This window comes from Microcaecilia unicolor, chromosome 4 (assembly GCF_901765095.1).
Source record: "Microcaecilia unicolor chromosome 4, aMicUni1.1, whole genome shotgun sequence".
Classification (NCBI taxonomy): Eukaryota; Metazoa; Chordata; class Amphibia; order Gymnophiona; family Siphonopidae; genus Microcaecilia; species Microcaecilia unicolor.
In genome coordinates, this window is record NC_044034.1 from 6,315,843 (window position 1) to 6,333,276 (window position 17,434).

At 43.9% G+C, this 17,434-nt stretch overlaps 1 protein-coding gene across 2 annotated transcripts in view; it reads right to left on the reverse strand.

Moving 5' to 3' along the window:
- Positions 1–16,906, reverse strand: part of RHOG (ras homolog family member G) — a 78,290-nt gene extending 61,384 nt beyond the window's left edge. The window contains exon 1 of one of the 2 annotated variants that reach the window (XM_030199831.1): positions 16,815–16,906. The gene's annotated coding sequence lies outside the window, so the exon portion shown is untranslated. Of the gene's footprint in view, positions 1–16,114; positions 16,211–16,814 lie in introns of those variants that run through there. The other variant, XM_030199830.1, reaches the window with a different exon arrangement.
- Positions 16,907–17,434: the final 528 nt, after the last annotated feature.

The window sequence follows — 17,434 nt, forward strand, 5'->3', positions numbered from 1 at the left end:
GTAGTAGTTTTGCAGAGCAGAGATAAGCCCAACACAGGCTTACCACTCACTGTTCCGGGACTACCGCCTAAAGAGGGTAAGTAGTACAAGGCTGATAAATCTAGTTAACCATTTCATGATTTCCTTGGGAGGTTCTCTTAACTGTGTTTAACCCAGTGTATGTTTTCTAGCAAAAAAAGGTGCTGGTACTCAAATGCGAGGCCACCCTTCAGGGGTGGGGTGATCACTGAGGGACCCACCCCACAATAGCCAGGCCCCCTGCAACCAGTCACAGAACCTATGACAAGGCAGAATTGGTGTGTAGGGCCTGGGCTCGTTCATTAAAACTTGGGGTCCTTGGGTCAATTTTAGCAGACAATGGAAAAGGTGCCGGTACTCAAATGCTAGGCCACCCTTCCAGGGTGGGGTGATCACTGAGGGACCCACCCCACAATAGCCAAGCCCCCTGCAACCAGTCACAGAACCTATGACAAGGCAGAATTGGTGTGTAGGGCCTGGGCTCTTTCATTAAAGCTTGGGGACCATGGGTCAATTTTAACAGAGAATAGAAAAGGTGCCGGTACTCAGTACCCCCCCCCCTCAAAAAAAGCCCTGGTTTAACCAGCATTTGCTGCAATTCACTCATAGTAACATCTCTAAAAATCCTCCCAAGATTCTCCGGAGAGCTTTTTCTCTCTCTCCCTCTCTCAACTCTGCTAGAAGCCTCGTAAATGCGAGCTCACCTGGTCTCTCTGATAATTTACCATTAACAAAATACTGCACCACTTCATAGGTATCTGGTGCTAAACGCAATCTTAATACTCTTCAGTTCCCTGCTTTCACTTTGCAGATCAAGTTTATTTATTTTATTTAATTTAGATTTTGCTCACACTTTTTTCAGTAGTAGCTCAAGGTGAGTTATATTCACTGGGTATTTCCCTGTCCCTGGTGGGCTCACAATCTAATTTTGTACCTGAGGCAATGGAGGGTTAAGTGACTTGCCCAAGTTGCATAATATATTTTCTTGATTTGTTTAATTTCCTGTTTAGAGAGCTGAAATCTAGCTTGCCACCTCTCCTAATTCTCCCTGCATTTTCAAGTTCTTTCTAACACGGTGTCTTTCTTGAAGTCATAACATACATAACATAATGTATGTTATGACTCCGCATTAGAAAGAACTTGAAAATGCAGCAAGAATTAAGAGTCTTCAGAGAATCTGAAAGCTACGGGAAGGCTTCTCTTTACTGGCGTCTTTTCTTCGCGTCGGAGGGGCCATTGTAGTTAATGCTTTTAATAGCACATCATTTCAGTTTTCAACTCATCTCTCTACTTGACCACAACAAACAAAAGAGGCATTTCAGTGCACAAGAAACAGCCATGCCAAAATGCAGCAGCGGAGATCTAAATAAAGGAATGCATATGGTAAAAGAGATTTTTTTTTTTTTTAAATCTAAAATTACATGTTTCAGCAAACGCCTGTGTCGGGGGACTTTTTGTTAAAATAATGCTGAAGTTGTGAACAACCACACAGAGGCTTCAAAATTAAAGTCACGTAACCCTCTTCACCTACCAACACAGCATATCTATGATCAAACAGGACAACACACAATCTTCACCCCTTCCAACCCTCCACTTATACCTCATTCGATCACTATAAAACAATGTTTTTGTTACCAAACGACTGGGCAAACGCCTCTGACGGTACTATGTAAGCCACATTGAGCCTGCAAATAGGTGGGAAAATGTGGGGTACAAATGCAACAAATAAAAAATAAATAAAATAAAGTCACTCTTATAACTAGGGTACACTGGTCTCCGGAGTAACACAGGACAAGATGCACAATGTCTAAGAGTAACGTACCCCTGTTGCACCAACAACCCCTTTTGCAAGGTGACTTTCATTTGATGGTTAAGCCCTTCCAACCTACGTGTGGGTTTCTGCTACAGCTTCTCTCTGGTGGATCTGCTGGTCACAACTTTAACATTATGAGTTTATCTTGTTGGGCAGACTGGATGGACCGTACAGGTCTTTCTCTGCCGTCATCTACTATGCTACTATATTTTACCAAAAGACCCCTGATGTCTATTTAAATTCTTACACCTCCTAGCTCATGTTAGTTTATCACACTTCTTATATTTATTGACTTGGCTATTTACGTCTCCTCCGCTTTCCTATCTATATCTGACTCATCTGGGCTAAGAGTCAGAATCTACGGCTTGTGAGAAGTTTTGTGCTCAGTTTTGCCCCGACTTGGCTTCTCCTGCTGGTTCTTATGACAAACACGCGGCAAGGAACAATCAGACCAGATCACATTCTGTGCAACAAGTCATCGGCAGACATACTTAAATCTACCATGCGTCCTGCAACATGCAGAGGACATTGATCACCTGTATTTAACCCAACAGTGTCCTGCTAACCTTAATGCTATGGGAGGCCCGGGCTGCTTGGAAGGTTTTTGTTTCTGTCAGGAACTGTTATCTGCAAAATATATCACACAAAGCAAGAAGTACAGCATTGAATAGGTTCCAGAGTGTAAGCTGGTTATTGTTCCATAAGGGGCTATCCTAGAGTTCTATGCCTGGGTTGGGGATTAGGAATCATTTATTTATTTGTATCCCACATTTTCCCACCTATTTGCAGGCTCAATGTGGCTTACATAGTACCGTAAAGGCGTTCGCCAATTCCGGTATGAACAAATACGTAATGTTGTGGTAGAATAAGGTTCGTGTCTAGAGACACGTTAGGGAATCGTAGAGCGGAAGAGTTATTATATGTCCATTACGAGCTTTGGTTTCGTTGTGTTGCAGGGTACAGGCATTTAAGTTGGGTCGGTAGGGTATGCCTTTTTGACCAGGTTAGTTTTTAATGATTTCTGGAAGTTTAGGTGATCATAAGTTGTTTTCACGGCTTTTGGTAATGCGTTCCATAGTTGTGTGCTTATGTAGGAAAAGCTGGATGCATAAGTTGATTTGTATTTGAGTTTATATCAGTTATAGGGCTAGTGTAAGTGATCATGTTCTCACGTATGCACATTTTCAGTAAGTGCGCATTTTTCTTAAAATAGTTGCCATAGCCAGCACGTGTAGAGGATGCCTTGTTATAGAATTACCCTCATACAGTTTGTATACACATAACTTTACCTAGACTGAGCAGTTCATTTCCAAAGTGTGGGGTTGGAAAGGGGCTTGCATTTAAAATACAGTTGTATGCATGTAAATAAACCTACAAAATGGGCCTAATCATTTCAAAGATGGCCTGGGGTCATAAGAGTCCAGACAAGGGGTCATCTCAGTTGTAGTTTAAATTAAATGGGATAAGGGTAAGGTGGCAGTTCATAAGTTTTTTTGCTTTTTGGGGTTCTATTTTGTAAGGACTGTTACTCACTATTTTCTTTTTGTCTGCTGCTTATTATTAGGTCACAGATTGTTGCCACTACTTTGACATGTTGTCTGATGTATGGCTCATTTGATCCTGAATAAAAACTGTTTAACCTTAAAAGTGTCCTACATAAGTATTGCCACACTGAGACAGACCAAAGGTCCATCAAGCCCAGAATCCGATTTCCAACAGTAGCTAATCCAGGCCACAAATACCTGGGAAGATCCCGAAAAAGTTCAATACATTTTATGCTGCTTATCCCAGAAATAAGCAGTGGATTTTCCCCAAGTCAAATTAATGATGGTCTATGGACTTTTCCTTTAGGATGCCGTCAAGACCTTTTTTAAACCCCGCTAAGCTAACTGCCTTTACCACATTCTCTGGCAACGAATTCCAGAGTTTAATTACACATTGAGTGAAGAAACATTTTCTCTGATTCGTATTAAATTTACTACTTTGTACCTTCATCGCATGCCCCCTAGTCCTAGTATTTTTGGAAAGAGTAAACAAACGATTCACGTCTACCCGTTCCACTCCACTCATTATTTTATAGACCTCTATCATATCTCCCCTCAGCCGTCTCTTCTTCAAGCTGAAGAGCCCTAGACGCTTCAGCCTTTCCTCATAGGGAAGTCGTCCTATCCCCTGTATCATTTTCATTGCTCTTTCTTCGTCCTGCTAAAGTTCCATCGATATTCTCAAAGTGATTATTACTACTTCTCATATGATTTCTGTACCCCCTCAGCAAACAAGCTGACCAAAGCAGTGTACAAAAAAAGTTACAAGATAATGAAGCCTCAGCAGTAAACTTGCTAAATATAATTTTCTCTTATTTCTTATTTTATAAATAAGTTCCCTTATTATTGTTGAATCATTTTGGTGCTCATTTTCAAAGCACAGAGACTTAAAGGTACACAGTAACCTATGTACATAACTTTGCATGTCTGTGTGCTTTGAAAATGAGCCTCTATGTAGTTGGAAACATATAAATTTATCTGAAACTGAAGCTTCCAGGAGCTTCAAACACAGCATAATCCAACTTCCCTCCTCTGCCACCTTTCTGTAAGGACCCTGTACATTCACATGGGCGGGCCCTAGAGGCCAGGGGATGCCACAGTGAGTAAGAGGCTAGTGGGCAATCCCTAAAGGCCACAAAGTGGGCAAGATTTGACTAAAGAACCCCCAGAGCTTCTGGGATCTCTTGACTACTCAGAGGCAATCACAGGGGGACATATTTAACTGTAACACAAAATCCACAAGCAAATGGACAAAGAAAAAACACACCACCACCTAAGAGATTCACTAGGGCGGTAGGTAGGAAAAATGTCCACCATCCGGACATTTATTCCAGGTGAAGGGGGGGGGGGGGAGGAGAGGGGCAATGAACTGCCCCACAACCTCAGGAACCCAACCATCAATGTCAGCTTTCAAACAGGACTTAAAAACTCATCTGTTCTCTTTAGTTTTTCCTCAGCCCCATGCTCTCTTGTACACTCTCCTGCCTTTTAGCTTTATTTTAACATTGTAACCCCCCCCCTCCCCCCCAGATACCTATGTGTAGGCCTCCTCTCAGGATGGGGAAGACCAGAATCCTTGACCAGATTAAAAAAAACTATCTGAAAAAGGCCGCCTAGAACAAAGGCAGCTGATCTCCCCCAAGTTTTCTGCCTCGCTTCAATTCCAGCAAACTGTGCCCCATCTCTTCCTCAGTGGCAAACCCTAATCATGGGAAGATTCAGCTTTTAACCCAAGATCACAATCTCTTTACCCATTCTAACGTTAGAAGTACGAGACCAGCACTGTACGTCACACTGCACTGGGCCAATGCTGGAAAAGCAGGGGGTGCTGTGAGGCAGGATCAAGGTGCACTGGTAGAGAAGGGTCTGCCAAGGTAAATCAGGACAGGGGTAGGGGGAAGGGGTTTAGCATCTGAAAAGCAGAGAGTACTGCATCCTGAGAAGAGTTCATAAGAACAGAAGACATGCAACTTCCTGTCTCTGACTGGCCAGTTCAGATCACTTGGAAGAACCAAGCGGTTCCCAGTGAAGACATCCACACCCCTTCCCCACTGCCACAGCAGCAAGAAACATTACGTGGGTAGACTCGGCAATTGTTCATTGTTTATGGATTTTTCTTCCAGAGACTCATCTGGACCTCATTCAAGGTTAGCTGTATTACCATCATTCATCTCATCCTCCAGCAACAAGTTTCACAGCCTATTAAAGTATGCACAATTAGGCTGTGAAATTTGTTGTGCGACCCACGAAGAGTCCATCAAGTCCAGCATTCTGTTTCCAACAGTGGCTAATCCAGGTCAAACTACCTTGCAAGATTCACTCAACAGATTTTATGCGGCTTATCCCAGGTATTAGCAGTGCAGTGGATTTTCCCAAGCCCATCTTAAAAATGGCTTATGGACTTTTCTTGTAAGAACAGTTTATAAACCCTGCTAAGCTAACTGCTTTTACTACATTCTCTGGCAATGAATTCGAGTTTAATTACAAGAGTGCAAAAATATTTTCTCCAATTTGTTTTAAATTTACCACTTAGTAGCTTCATTGCCTGCCCCCTAGTCCTAGTATTTTTGGAAAGACTACTACTACTACTACTATTTAGCATTTCTATAGCGCTACAAAGCATACGCAGCGCTGCACAAACATAGAAGAAAGACAGTCCCTGCTCAAAGAGCTTACAATCTAATAGACAAAAAAATAAATAAAGTAAGCAAATCAAATCAATTAATGTGAACGGGAAGGAAGAGAGGAGGGTAGGTGGAGGCGAGTGGTTACAAGTGGTTACGATTCAAAAGCAATGTTAAAGAGGTGGGCTTTCAGTCTAGATTTAAAGGTGGCCAAGGATGGGGCAAGACGTAGGGGCTCAGGAAGTTTATTCCAGGCGTAGGGTGCAGCGAGACAGAAGGCGCGAAGTCTGGAGTTGGCAATAGTGGAGAAGGGAACAGATAAGAAGGATTTATCCATGGAGCGGAGTGCACGGGAAGGGGTGTAGGGATGGACGAGTGTGGAGAGATACTGGGGAGCAGCAGAGTGAGTACATTTATAGGTTAGTAGAAAAAGTTTGAACAGGATGTGAAAACGGATAGGGAGCCAGTGAAGTGACTTGAGGAGAGGGGTAGTATGAGTAAAGCGACCCTGGCGGAAGATGAGACGGGCAGCAGAGTGTTGAACCAATTGGAGAGGGAAGAGGTGACTAAGTGGGAGGCCAGCAAGAAGCAGATTGCAGTAGTCTAAACGAGAGGTGACAAGGGTGTGGATGAGGGTTTTTGTAGAGTGCTCGGAAAGAAAGGGGCGGATTTTATGGATGTTGTAAAGAAAGAAACAACAGGTCTTGGCGATCTGCTGGATATGATCAGAGAAGGAGAGAGAAGAGTCAAAGATGACCCCAAGGTTTCGAGCTGAGGAGACAGGGAGAATGAGAGAGCCATCAACAGAAATAGAAAACCGGGGGAGCGGGGAGGTGGGTTTGGGGGGGAAATGAGAAGCTCGGTTTTGGTCATATTTAATTTCAGGTAGCGTTGAGACATCCAGACAGCAATGTCAGACAAGCACGCTGAAACTTTGGTTTGGATGCAAGGTGAGATATCAGGGGTAGAAAGGTAGATTTGGGAGTCATCAGCATAGAGATGGTAGGAAAAGCCATGGGATGAGATTAATGAACCAAGGGAAGAAGTGTAGATAGAAAAGAGGAGGGGACCAAGAACAGAACCCTGAGGTACGCCGAAAGAGTAAACAAACGATTCATGTCTACCCTTTCCACTCCACTCATTATTTTATAGACCTCTATCATATCTCTCCTCAGCCATCTCTTCTCCAAGTTGAGGAGCCCTAGCCACTTTAGCCTTTTCTCATAAGGAAGTAGTCTCATCCCCCTTATTTTCATTGCCCTTCTCCTGTACCATTTCTAATTCCACTATATCTCTGAGATGTGATGACTACTACTACTACTTAACATTTCTAGAGCGCTACTAGGGTTACACAGCGCTGTACAATTTAACAAAGAGAGACAGTCCCTGCTCAAAGAACTTACAATCTAATAGACAAGTGAACGGTCGGTCCGATAGGGGCAGTCAAGATTCACTGAACGGTAATGCCGAACGCAGCATTGAAGAGGTGGGCTTTAAGCAAAGACTTGAAGACGGGCAGGGAGGGGGCTTGGTGTAAGGGTTCAGGAAGGTTGTTCCAAGCATAGGGTGAGGCGAGGCAGAATGAGCGGAGCCTGGAGTTGGCGGTGGTGGAGAAGGGTACTGAGAGGAGGGATTTATCCTGTGAACGGAGGTTACTGGCGGGAACGTAAGGGGAGATGAGGGTAGAAAGATAGTGAGGGGCAGCAGACTGAGTGCATTTGTAGGTAAGAAGGAGAAGCTTGAATTGAATGTGGTATCTGATCGGAAGCCAGAATTGAACACAATATTCGAGGTGCGGTCACACCATGGAGTGATACAAAGGCATTATAACGTCCTCATTTTTGTTTTCCATTCCTTTCCTAATAATACCTAACATTCTATTTGCTTTCTTAGCCGCCGCTGCACACTGAGCAGAGGGTTTCAACATATCAACAATGACACCTAGATCCTTTTCCTAGGAGGTGATGCCTAATGTGGAACCTTGCATTATGTATTTATAATTCGGGTTCCTCTTTCCCACATGCATCACTTTGCACTTGCTCATATTAACGTCATCTGGATGCCCAGTCTCCCAGTCTTCTAAGTTCCTCTTGTAATATTTCACAATCCTCTTGTGATTTAACAACTTTAAAATGTGCCACCGACAAAGTTATTCAATCAGTGCACTCATTCCCATTTATAAATAACAGCACAGACCTCTGGGGAACCCCACTATCTACCCTTCTCCATTGAGAATACTGACCATTTAACTCTACTCTGTTTTCTATCTTAACCAGTTTTTAATCCAGAATAGGACATTACATCCTATCCCGCAACTTTCTAATTTCCTCAGGAGTCTTTCATGAGGTACTTTATCAAATGCCAAACTGGGTCAGACCAATGGTCCATCTAGCCCAGTATTTTGTTTCTAACAGTGGCCAATCCAGGTCACAAGTACCCGGCAGAAACCCAAATAGTAGCAACATTGCATGCTACCAGTCCTTACTGCCTCACACCTTTATCCACATGCTTATTCACCCCTTCAAGGAAATGTAGTAGATTGATGAGGCAAGATTTCCCTTGACTTAATCCATGTTGGCTTTGTCTCATTAATCCATGCTTATGTATATGCTCAGTAATTTTGTTCTTTATAATAATCTCTACCATTTTGCCTAGAACTGACATTGGGCTCAACTGCACTATTAATTTCCTAGGTCACCACTGGAACCCTTTTAAAAAAATTGGTGTTACATTGACCACCCCCCAGTTTTCCAGTACCACATTTGACTTTAAAGATAAATTACATATTTCTAGTAGCAGCTCTGCAAGTTCAATTTTTTAGTTCTGTCAGTATGTGGATACCATCCAAGCCAGGTGAGTTGTTACTCTTTAGTTTGTCAAACTGCCCCATTACATCTTCCAAGTTTACAGAGATTTATTTTGGTTCCCCCAACTCATCACCATTAAGTACCTTTTCTGGCACGAGTATCTGCCCCACATCTTCCTCAGTGAAGACTGAAGCAAATAATTCATACAGACTTGAAAGCAATCAACGAAACAACTATCTTTCGAAAATCTCTGAAAACATTCTTCTTCAACAAGGCCTACAATTGAGAACCTATATCCTCACTAAGTCACCTCACCAACCCACTCAATTATAAATTCCCAACTCTATAACTACCCTAATCACTCTCTTCCTTCTTCTGTCTTCCCTTCCTTGATCGCTACACATTACTAAATGTATCTGATATCCTGAAATGACAATGATAACAAATCTATGTAAGCCACATTGAGCCTGCAAATAGGTGGGGGAATGTGGGATACAAACGCAATAAATAATTTAGTCTCTCCACTATGGCCTTGTCCTCCCCTGAGTGCTCCTTTTACTCCTCAATCATCTAGAGGTCCAATTGATTCTTTTACTGCTCCTTGTTTCTATTGTACCTAAAAAAGCTCTTATGTGTTTTTGCCTCCAAGGCAATCTTCTTTTCAAAGTCTCTCTTTGCCCTCAGTGCTTCTGGGTGGTGTAGAATCGGTAAAAGTGAATCAATTTCTTACTCTTTCAACAACTACAAAGACTAGGGGGCATTCAATGATGTTACATGGAAATACTTTTAAATATTAATAGGAGGAAATATTTTTTTTCATTTAACGAATAGTTAAGTTCTGGAACTCATCATCAGAGGATGTGGTAACAGCAGTTATTCTATCTGGATTTATATTTCAATGGTTTTTATTGATGATGTACCACGTCAAACGAAACCAATAAAGTCAAACATTTTGTAAACATTCAGTCATGTCATAATTGTACATGTGCATCTAGTCTAACATCATCATCATTTTACATCCTTTCCTCCCCCTTCCCCCCCCCACCCCAACCTCCCCTTTATTTTACTCCTTTACCTTTATCTACTTATTTCATGGTCCAAAATCCGGAGCCAATATCTGCTGGATGTCTCACTATCTAGGACGTATCCAATTTGTTAAGCACTGCACGTCTAACCTTGTGGGAGATATTTTGTAAATATTTAGACCATATATTTTGTATCTGGATTTTAAAAAAAGGTTTGGATGAGTTCCTGGAGGAAAAGTCCATAGTCTGCTATCGAGACAGACATGAGGAAGTCACTGCTTGCCCCGGAATTGGTAGCATGAAATGTTCCTACTCTTTGAGTTTCTGCCAGGTACTTGTGACCTGGATTGGCCACTGTGGGAAGGAGGATACTGGGCTAGATGGACCATTGGTCTGAGTCAGTATGGCTGTTCTTATGTACCATTCCTTATGCTGTTTCCTATTATCCTCAGTCGGATTCTTCTTTCATTATCTGAAGGATGTGCTTTTAAGCTCTAATAACCACCTTTACCTCACTTTTAACCATGCTGGAGAGTTTCATGGTCTGTCCTCATCTTTAGTACTATTTGAAACAGTCAATAACTATTCCCTATTTATTCATTCCATTCCACCTGGGATTTTGTAGACTTCAATCCTATCTCGCTCTGAGCCATCTGTTCACCAAGCTGAAGGGCCCTAACCTCTTTAAACCTTTTCTCACAGGGAAATCAATCATCCCCTTCACCATTTTGGTCGCTCTTCTTTGAACCTTTTCTAATTCCGCTATATCTTTTTTGAGATATGGTGACCAGAATTAAACAGACAACCACAAAGAAGGGCGGAAGAGACCAAAAGGACCAGGCTAAAAACCGATAGTAAGAGCACCAAAAATAATTTTATTAGGACCCTACACGGTCCGTGTTTCTGCCAGAGAGGCCTTCCTCAGGGGTCTTCAAATTGACTTATACAAATGTAGCCTCCAAAGTTGCATAGAATAAAAACAACTGAGTGCAAAAACACTGGTGCTATCTAGAACAAAACCTAGACCAGAATTAAACACAATACTTAAGGTGTGATCTCACCATGGAGGGATACAGAGACATGATATTCTCTGTTTTATCCTCAACTCCTTTCCAAATAACTCCTAACACCGTTTTCTGGCCTCTACCACACACAGTGCTGAGGATTTCAACATATTGCCCACAATGATGTGCAAATCCATTTTCTGGGTGGTGACTCTTAATATGCCGGTGGTGGGAGGCGGGACTGGTGGTTTGGAGGCGGGGATAGTGCTGGGCAGACTTATACGGTCTGTGCCAGAACCGGTGGGAGGCGGGGCTGGTGGTTTGGAGGCGGGGATAGTGCTGGGCAGACTTATACGGTTTGTGCCAGAGCTGATGGTGGGAGGTGGGGATAGTGCTGGGCAGACTTATACGGTCTGTGCCAGAACCGGTGGTGGGAGGCAGGGATAGTGCTGGGCAGACTTATACGGTCTGTGCCCTGAAAAGGACAGGTACAAATCAAGGTAAGGTATACACAAAAAGTAGCACATGCGAGTTTATCTTGTTAGGCAGACTGGATGGACCGTGCAAGTCTTTTTCTGCCGTCATCTACTATGTTACTATGATATTCTCTGTTTTATCCTGAACTCCTTTCCAAATAACTCCTAACACCGTTTTCTGGCCTCTGCCACACACAGTGCTGAGGATTTCAACATTTTCTGGGTGGTGACTCTTAATATGGAATCCAGCATTGTACATCGCATTGCAGTGGGCCAATACTGGACTAAGCAGTGCAGGAACGAGGTGCAGTGGAAGAGCATGGGAATCAACTTTCAAAATGATTGAGGGTGCCAGACAGTACAAATTACCCTTCCCTGGACACAAGGAAGGAGCTTGCTCAATATTGGGGGTGCTCAGCACACAGAGCTGGCTCCTATGTGTAATGATGTTATCACTGGACTAGCAGAGGGTGCTGTGAGGCAGGAGCGAGGTGCATTGGCAGTGCTGTGTGTGTTATGGACCTGGATAAGCATGGGGTGCTTCACAGTAGGATGGAGGTACATATGGAAGGTTGAACAGGGATTTGCCATCAATGCCGGCCAATTATTTTAACAAGGGATTTTCTGAGGACAGACAAAAAACCATCTTCAATCTTGAAAAGATGAATGAGTAACTAATCTAAATGAGGGCAATGCTGTGTGAATCATTTGTTACTCCCCCAGAAACTCCCATTTTGCTTGCTCAAGCATTGAAAAGAGGAAGAAAAACTGCACAGCCAACAGCTCCTCAAAAAAAAACACAAATCACATTGTTTCCACGACTGGAAAAAACGCGAAGTCAGGCAGTAAAACCTGAACAAAAAAACAAAAAAAAGCTGTCCAACTGAAGCACCCCTCACCCTCTCATTCTCAGCGACAGGCATCCATCCGCCTAGCAGTTACAGCACCCTACTGACACACTGTGTGTCCTTCAGCCGCTGTAAGCTCTCTGGGGAAGGAACATCTCTAGGTCAGCACTAAGTACACAGATGACAACAAGGAGCTGACCTAGAGATGTTTCCACTTTTAATACCAGTATGACAACATTTTTGTATGCAAATAGCTGTGTAATAAATACATAATTACACATGACAGGTTGCTTTGTGCACTAGGAAACAAGGCAAGAAATGGAGTCAGAAAATAGCCAATGACAAAGCTCTTTCAAAATGCTTCATGACAGAATTGTGCTCTGCCCTCCTTGGGCACCAGCATGATCACCCCCCACCCCGGGTGAAGAAGGCATGCCAGTGAGTGGAGCCCAATGACACAGCCACCCGCTGTTCTACATGGACCAACGCAGTACCTGCGACAGGTAACCTCTTTTTCCTGCATGGGACTAACCATGCAAGATTAGGCATTTTTGAAAAACTCCCACCCAAAAACACACCTTCAGGCCCCAAAGTGTGTGCTTATTTGCCTATGATGAATCCTGCCCTGATCCTGCAGGAATTTAAATGAAATTAGAATGGTTTAAAAATTAAGAGCTGGGGGATGGGGAAGATAGACAAGGACTCTAAGGCCAATTTCCCTATAGAAAACAAGATGAATAAATCTTAAGCACAGCAGAGTTTGTGGAGAAAAGAGCAGGTCCTTGGCAAGGCGAGGGAGGAAGGAAAGATCTGAACTGCATTTAACATGTCCCTCTAACACACATGAAGCAGGGTGCAGACCTCCAGCTCCTTCAAGTCGCAGGCATGATATCAGAGCTGCTCCCTGACTCGTGTATTCCAGTATTTGACAGCCAAGGGGGGTTGCACACCTCTTACTGTGAGTGCTGGATCACAAACCAAGCTGCATTTAATAGGGCATCACAGGACAGATATGGCATTACAGAAAATATGAAATAGTCCTGGAGGGGTAGGGTTTATTTATTTATTGCATTTGTATCCCACATTTTCCCACCTTTTTGCGGGTTCAGTGTGGCTTACAATAGGAGTTAAATGTTGGAAATACAATTTGTTACAGATTGGTTATGGATTACATTGTGCAGAGTTATGCGAAACAATTGAGGTGTCGTTAAGGAATGGAACAATGGAACACAAACATTGAAACTTTGGAAGGAAACAATGGGAGCTTAGAGGGCGATAAAAAGGCATGAAGACATATGGTATATATCTTTCTGTGCGTAAAGGTATGAGTGATGTGATATTACGGGAATGAGGGTTCTACATCACACACACCTCTCCCACTCGTCCATCCTCAATCTCATCACATTTAACCCCCTGTCTACTCACTATACACCAATAGTGCAACCTCTTCCTCCTAGCCCTTAAGCCTGAATAGCATCCCCCCTCCCCACAAATAAATAAACAACAACAAAAAAATGATATGATAGAAATCTACAAGATAATGAGCGGAGTAGAGTGGACAGATGTGAAGCGTTTGTTTACACTTTCAAACAACAATAGAACCAGGGGACACAAGATGAAGCTAGAATATGGTAGATTTAAAACAAATAGAAGAAAATATTTCTTTACTCAGCGTGTAGTTGGACTCTGGAACTCGTTGCCGGAGAATGTAGTGACAGCAGCTGGCCTTACGGTGTTTAAGGGGGGTTTGGACAGATTCCTGAAGGAAAAGTCCATTGAACATTATTAAAAAAATTTGGGGGGGGGGGGTTGACGGGCTCTTGAAGTCTGGATTGGCTGCTGTCGGAGACAGGATGCTGGGCTTGATGGACCCTTGGTCTTTTCCCAGTATGGCGGTGCTTATGTTTAACTCCATGTGGAAGCTCAAACGAGTGAAACCTTTCTTCCCGAGGGAAATATTTCGTAACCTAGTACAATCCATGGTACTAAGCCATCTAGATTATTGCAACGGAATCTATGCGGGATGTAAAGAACAAATCATAAAGAAACTCCAAACTGCTCAAAACACAGCAGCCAGGCTTATATTCGGAAAAACAAGATTCGAAAGCACCAAACCTTTACGAGAAAAGCTACACTGGCTCCCAATCAAAGAACGTATTGTGTTCAAAATCTGCACCCTGGTTCATAAGATCATCTACGGCAATGCCCCGGGATACATGACAGACCTCATAGACCTACCAACCAGAAACACAACAAAATCAACATGAACATACCTAAATCTCCACCACCCAAGCTGCAAAGGACTCAAATACAAATCAACCTATGCATCTAGCTTCTCTTACATAAGCACACAACTACGGAACGCACTGCCGACCGTAGTGAAAACAACATATGACCTCCTAATCTTCCGGAAACTCTTAAAGACTAACTTGTTCGAAAAGATATACTCAAACGACCCAACCTAAATGCCTTAATCACGCAAACACAACAATATAAATGTTCGTATTGGACATAACCTACTTTCCCCTTGACCCTCAATATGTCTGTCAATTCTGATCATTACCTGTCATTACTTCACTTTGTATTTGTTCATGCCGGTATTGGCGACTGCCACTACTGCACTATGTAAGCCACATTGAGCCTGCAAATAGGTGGGAAAATGTGGGATACAAATGCAACAAATAAATAAAACCCTCGTATGTCTAAGTCTCCCTGGCATATGTCGTAGACTAACCAATTAATAGAGATGTGCTTTTGAGGGATCTGCCAGATACACACATGTGTAAAGTGTTTTCTAATGTACTATAGAGCTGGCTTCCCTTCTTTGGTTAGTGAGCGGGGCTCACTAGGCAGAGATGTACCCTCTGCTTCATCTGGATATAAACCTCTGCTGTGCCCAGACACCAGCCCCCTACCCAAGAGCCTGATACATTACCACACACCTCCCAGCAAAGGCAGGATATGAATTAAACAGCTTTGTCCTTCCGCGTTCGTACTTATACTGAGAAATGTGCGAGCTGGGAGCACATCCAGCACCATTCATCATGATAAAATACAGCCACCATTCTCAGGCAAGCAGCCAATACCCACCCCCCTGTCTTGCCCACCAGGCACCTCATACATATGTGAACCATATTTCTGTAAAGCTATTTAGTGTTTGTAAGGGACTCTGAAGAACAAATCACAGTTCATCAGCAGCGGGCACCCCCGGAACAGGGCTACAGCAGACATCCTGAGAGATCACAGCACTAAGTTCTTAAAATGATATGGCGATTTTGCTGCAATTAGACATCCCATGGTTTTTGGAACTGTGCAACTACAATAACCCAAGTGAAAGGCACAAATGTACACCTGAGGCCTCCTATCCCACCCAGGGCATGAACTCCCTTGAAGGGTTATGTCATGGCACACAAAGAAATAGGTCACACGGATGTGACACACAGTGGGACAAGACTCTAATGCCATTACAGATGTTCACTACAGAACACAGCATACGACTAATCCAGAGCTAGGAAGAACACAGACACATCTAAACTGCTAGACAGTCTCTACCACTTTACAGTGTGCTCTCTGTCCCAGCAAAGCCAAGGAGTGGCAACATTGGGAGAGACTAATATAGCAATGCAAGAAGAGACTGTTAGTGAGGCAGCAAGTTTCTTCTTAGTTCTTCCCTGAGATTCAGGCAGGATTCCCTATCTCCCCCTCCTCATTTTTATTTTATCTCACCTGCTGAATGTATTAGTCTGGCAGCACCTGCGACACCTATAAAGCTCTGGGACAAAATCCCCCTCTCCCAGCAAAATAATAGAGCCCAAAGTAGTAAAACTCCAAAAATCAATTAATATAATAACTACATCCCATAAACAGATCATTCATAAAGGACTGGATCAAAAACAGCAAATATATGAAACAAAATCTCCCCCCCCCTTTTTTTTTTATTTTTATTTTACTTCACCTGCTGAATGTATTACTCTGGCAGTTTCTGTGATGCAGATAAAGCTCTGGGACTGGGTAACAGACTGGGGCAGGATCCCATCCACCCTCCCTTTTATTTATCTCAGCTGCTGAACCTGTGAGACCGATAAAATAGAGGGTGGGTGAGATCCTGCCCCAGTCCCAGAGCTTTATCTGTATCACAGGTGCTTCAGCGGATGAGGTTAAATAAAAGGAAGGGGGGACCTGGGACCCTGAGACTTTCCTTCCATTCACTGAATGGAACCTTCAGACGAGACGCTTCACCTGTACGGGAACCGCCCACTTCCATTGTGATGTCACCCAAAGCGGCAGCTATTGGCTACAACGAAGGCAGGTATGCTAATGAGGTCTGCGGCCACGCCCCCTACAGTATACGCAATACAACGCAATGGCCTCGGTGGCCAATCACATGACAGGTCTTCCTTCTTTTTAAACCCTTCCCGGCGCGGGGTTTGTAGCACAGTGACGTCACAGACCAAGTTCTGCTCCCATCCCCCAGGGCAGCTCTCCGGGCCGGGCACCAGTCCCTACCGCCGATCAGCGAGTGCGCAGCATGCCCCACCCTCCTGTCCGGAGCACAGGGGGTCCCGCTGCCCCCACCCCAGCCCCAGAAACGCTGGCCAGTGCCCTGCTACCCCAGGGGCACCGATCTCTTTTCTCCTCACCCCACCCAGACTCACCGCGGAGCTCCGGCACTGCTACTGCTGCTGCTGCTCCCGCCGCGACACTGTCACTCCCAGCTCCGAAGGAGGAAGTGAATACAGCCGGGAGGGAGGAGGAAGTCCTGGGGGAGGGAGGAGGGAGGGGGCAATCTGTTTAAGAGAGGGGAAGGAGAGCAGCTGAGCTGAGTGCAGGCGGGAGTGGGAGTGAGTGTGTTCTAAAGAAGGAGGAGGGGAGGAGGAAGTGAGGGCAGGGAGAGGCAGCCTGTAAACAGAGAAGAGAAACTAAATGCAGGGGGACTTTCTTGCAACTACATTCAAAGCGGTTTGCATAGTATATACAGGGATTTGTACTTGAGGCAGTGAACGAGGCACAAACAGCTACAGTGGGAAATGAACCCAGTTCCCCAGGATCAAGGTCTGCTGTGCTAAGCTAACCACTAGGCTGCTGTTCCACTAGCAACAACATTCCAGAATCTCAAATCTCCACTCCTTGAGATTCCAGAATCTTGCTATTCTTTGGGGTTCTACATGGAATGTTGCTAGTCTTTGAGATTCTGCATGGAATCTTGTCACTCTTTAGGATTCCGGAATCTTGCTATTCGTTGGGGTTCTGCATGGAATCTTGTCACTCTTTAGGA